Here is a 5,135-nt window from a genome sequence, read left to right on the forward strand (position 1 = left end):
AGTTAGTAATAAGCCTGAGCTAATGGCCAAACATTTATAATTAATATAAGCCTCTGAGTGATTATTTTATAAGTGGACCATGGGACTGCAGGGGCCTGTTGGGACTGTAAAAACTTTCTGACTACAAGCCTCTCACTACAATCCTCACTGATTTTCCATAGTGGCTGCAGCAATTTGTACTCTCATCAACACTGCATAAGTATTCTCCTTTCCCTGCATTGTGCCAGCATTGTCAGTCTTGTTGTTGTTATGGATTTTAGCCATGCTCACTGGGGTAGGTTGAAATCTCAAGGTAGTTAGAATTTGTACTTCCCTTCCCCATCCCAGAACATGCTCTGGTTTCCTGTTACACTGTATGTATGTTTTGCCTTTTTCTAAAATGAAACATCAACTACATGATCAATATTATAAAAGTCTAAGTCTTATAGAAAAATGAATGGAATAGAAATATAAATATGTTTACAGAGAGAAGTTTTGTATTTACATCCCAAAGGAGACCAAACAGTTGTTTTTCTTCTGTAGATTCTATAAAATAAATTATTTTAGCATAAATTAAGATGAAGATAAGCTTTTTACTTGAAGCCATGTTGTGACTACCTTGCTTGTTAATATAAATGCATTTTTTTCTGATGTAATACCTAGGACTACAATCTGCTGGATGCCTAGGGAGAAGACATGTGTACAATTTTTACTAACTTCTGTGATCTTTACTATATTATTAACAGTCAGGAGCCCTGTGCCACCAATATATGATCTAGTTCAGGGCTTAAGTTCAAAATGGCAGGTGAAGGAAATAGTAAAACTTTTAAACAAAGAGGGGCAAGAAGAGTAGGAAGAGGAGGGAAAGAGCCTATAGTCAAAGACTAAGTGTGTTCTACTCACAAACACAATGCTAGCTTTAATTAAGTCTAAAATAAGTTGAATGATAGAGCAATTCCAAAAGGAGGAAAAAAAAACCTTCAGAAAAACAAAGAAATGTTTTGCTTTGAACAGAGGTCTTATGATGTAGCCAAGGTTGACTTAAACATAAGATGCTTCTGCTTCAGTTTTCTTTGTGTTTTGATTTTAATTACATGCAACCATGCTTGATTGTATCTTTAAATCAAAATTCATAAGTTTCACAATTTATACTTGCGATGTATACATTACAAATTGTAAATATACCACTAGTAGCATCTTGAATTGATAGCCATGAATTTTGAAGTGTAGTACTTAAAGTGTTTCTTACTATTTAAGCACTTCAAAATGTTTTCACTTAGAAGAGTTATTTTTCAGATTTTATAAACACTCGGTTTATTTGTTAACTATTCATATCCTATGATTTTTATAGTCATCCAGTTTTGCATTTCTACACATACTGGAGATTTTAAACTACTTTTACTTTATCAATTTTTATATTCTGTTAATGTTTGAACCCTTTAATAATTACATTTAGTTTATGATACATCACATATCACTGCAAAAAAATTTTCTTTCAGTTCTTATTCGGTAAGTGCTCTGTTTTTAAGTTTATTTTTGTTAATTTTGTAAACTTTTTGACTAAAAACTATGAAATAAGCACAGAGCTGAACCCAGGCCTATTCCAAGGCTAGATAATCACAACCATTGTCCTCATCCTCTGGGTCTTCTTACAGTAGTGGGTTACCAGGCATGTGATTCACATAGTGTCATCATTTTCTGTGATGACAAGGTTGCCTTTTGGAAGTCCTTTCAAGGCTCTTCTGGAGGAAGTGTCACTGTTTTCAGAAACACATCCCTCATGCCTTTCTTCATTTGGATGTCACAGATTGACCTGTAAGCACCATGAAATTTCCTCTCTACTAAATGAAAATCTTTGGGGGTTGGGGGTCTATACTTTCAAACTTTTAAAAGTGCTTCTTGAAGTCCGCAAAAGTTTCTGCTGAGCTCATCACCATGAATTTTCTTGAGAGTCCCTCTGCTTTCTCTAGAAATTTCCTATCTTCTTGTTTCTTTATCAGCTGTGTGCTCTGCTCTGACAAGTTCACCTTGTAACACTAGTATCACCTTCAGAAGCCAATGTTGTCCTCATCTGGGAGAAAGTTATAAGCCATTGCTACCAAAATCTTGTTGATTTCTGCAACTTCTTCCTCCTTAGTAAATTCCTTAGGATCAAGGATGAAAATATTGAGTATCTCCTTTAGGGTGTTATTCACATACTTCTTCCTTTTTTTGTTTTGTTTTATAAGATAGAGTTCCTCTGTGTGACAGCTCTGGAACTCCCTTTGTAGACCAGGCTGTCCTAGAACTTGGAGATCCACCTGCCTCTGCCTCCAGAGTGTTGTGATTAAAGGCATGTGCCATCACTCCTGGCCATTCACCTACTTCTTAGTGACATCTGCATTTACTTTTGAATATCCTCAAAGCATTTGAACCTCCCTGAGCTGGCAGGGATTTTCATATTATACTTGAAAGCATTTATACTTTTTTCACCCTCTGTGATGGAAGCTTCAAATTTAAGAATGCAACCTTTTATTTCTATGTTCAAATCAATATTTTGTTTCAGCCCTCATCAGTGAGCTGGTATGTGGTCCTTAATCCAGATCCTACTCACTCAGTCTCCTGGCTTTCAATGAGGCAGGTCCTTTGAGAGCTTCTATTACTTGTTCTTCAATATCATGACTATGGTGAAATTAAACATGCCTGACTGGCAAGAGATAAGTGTCAGAGATTTTCCTCCTTTGTACACCTTAATTAATTTCATTTCTCTCCAGTTCAGTCACTCAACATGGCCACTTCCCAGCACAAAAGGACATGAGGTTGTATGAGTTGGAACCAGGACAAATGGCCAGACAGAGATTAAATCAAGAATAAGACAATAAACAAAGAAAGTAGGGAAATACATCTTCATGAGGCTGCTGAAGGCCTATCATTGACTGAGCTGATTATTTGGAAAGTCAGTATAAAACTTCAAGTGACCAACTGTGAATGCACATACTGTCTTGACTCTGGTTGCACTAATTATACCTGAAGAGTTTAAGACTCATCCAGGATCAAAGGTGGAAGAACATATACACCATCAAGATCAGAGTGTAAAAGCAAAGAGTGCTTATGTTAGTGCATCCCAGTGATAAGCTCAGCACTATGGGAAGCGTCTTTCACAGAAGCAGAGTATAACAGTCCTGCTAAAGAGCTTAACAGAACAGAAGTAGTTCTGGTAGGCAGAGAAAGAAACATCCCTTCTTCCAAATCACCTGTTTTAAAAGGAAAATAATATTAAGATAATTTGTTATTTAAATTATAATCTAGTGATACTCTGTTTCCTTAGGTTCTCATTTTGATTAATTCATTTCACTGCCTGTGGCATTGTATCAAGTATCTCATCTAAAACAACATAGGCTGTTTCCAGTTATTAGTTAATGAATTCATATGTCTATGTTTTATATCCAAGTGGTTTTGGAGAGAAGGCACACCAGGAATTCAAATAACACCAGGTGGAAGGTATGGGTGGCTCCTCCAGGCTCTTGTTTTAATCTGATCCACAAAATGTGATCTGGTCACATCCAGTAACTACCAGATGCCAAAGAGGGCATACATGTCCCCCGAAGCACTTGGAATAAAATAATTCCAGAATTTCGGTCATAGTGTCCTTCCTTGTCCAGGAGCTAGGAAAATTCTTGAACTACTTTTTAATTTCCTTTTATAGTTACTTTTTAAGCTAATTATATTTTCCCATTAGAAAAAAAATAATCTTCATAATGACTTTGGATGCACGTTATGAATTCTATCATCATATGGCAAGTCATCGATCTTTTACAATGTTCCTGGTGCACCTAAAAGGAAAGCTCGTCCTCATTGAAGATGCATGAAGTCTACTGAAGATGCATGAAGTCTACACATGCACATTAGTTCTAGTGTAGTCTTCCAATTGAATTTTCAAAATATTTCTAACCCTTCTTAACATTTTCATTTCTTGATCAATTAAGTGCAGTGAAAATATCGTTTTGTGGATGCATGGTTACTTCCTAATGTTCTATCTGTTCTTACTTTAATGAGGTAAAAACTTTAACATAAATTTAACCTTTTATAACCATTTCCCCCCTTTGGAAGTGCTAGTGATTGAACTTAGGACTTTATGCATGCTAAGGAAGTACTCTGCTACTAATCTATATCCCTGGTATTCATGGTGAGATTTTATTTGTGCTGAAATGTGATTTTATTTGTAAGGTTAATAAATAAAGTTGCCTGGGGGTCAGAGCTAATAGCAAGCCATTTAGCAGAAGTCTGGCAGTGGTAGCACACACCCTTAATCCTGAACACATGACAGGCAGATCTCTGTGTGTTCAAGGATACAGCCAGCATGGAGACACATGCCTTTCATCTCAATACCAACTGTAGAGACCTAGAGGTCTGTATAGACAGGCAGTGACAAGGAAGTCATGTGGTTGGGTTTACAACCAATGAGAAGGCAGAACAGAAAGTCAATAAAAAGACAGACACACAGTGTGGTGGTATTGTATTCCCCAAAATATTGTTCACCCTAATAAAATTATCTGGGGTCAGAGAACAAACAGCCACTAGACACAGAAGCTAGAAAATGGTGGCACTCACGTCTTTAATCCTAGCATTCCAAAGGCAGAAATCCATCTGTTCAAGGATACAGCCAAGCATGGTGACTCACGCCTTTAATCCCAAAAAGCAAGCCTTTAATCCCAGGGAGTAACGGCAGAAAGAGAAAGATATATAAGGCATGAGGACCAGAAACTAGAAGCATTTGGCTGGTTAAGCTTTCAGGCTTCTAGCAGCACAGTTCAGCTGAGAGCCATTCGGATATGAGGGCACAGAGGCTTCCAGTCTGAGGAAACAAGATCAGCTGAGAAGTTGGCCAGGTGAGGTTAGCTGTGGCTTGTTCTGTCTCTCTGACCATCCAGCATTTCACCCCAATAACTGGCCCCAGGTTTGATTTTATTAATAAGAACTTTTAAGATTCCTGCTACAACACAGGAAGTAGGTCTCTTTTTGAAGGGAAGGACAACAGCGACAGTGAGGGGTAAGAAGGCAGTCTTGGTCTTAGCTCTTGGCTGCTGCTCTGATCTCTTGGGCTTTTAACTCTGCATTTGGCTCTATGTTTCTTATTTAATAAAACCGGTCAGAATTACATCTACAGATATTTTTAT

The 5,135-nt window shown here is 37.3% G+C and overlaps 1 pseudogene; it reads right to left on the minus strand.

Moving 5' to 3' along the window:
- Positions 1-2,975: 2,975 nt before the first annotated feature.
- On the minus strand, positions 2,976-3,195 carry LOC128115844 (phosphatidylinositol N-acetylglucosaminyltransferase subunit Y-like; annotated as a pseudogene).
- Between the last annotated feature and the right edge of the window lie 1,940 nt (positions 3,196-5,135).

This window comes from Peromyscus californicus, unplaced genomic scaffold (genome assembly GCF_007827085.1).
Source record: "Peromyscus californicus insignis strain IS unplaced genomic scaffold, ASM782708v3 Scaffold_10__1_contigs__length_136768540, whole genome shotgun sequence".
NCBI classification, from domain to species: Eukaryota; Metazoa; Chordata; class Mammalia; order Rodentia; family Cricetidae; genus Peromyscus; species Peromyscus californicus.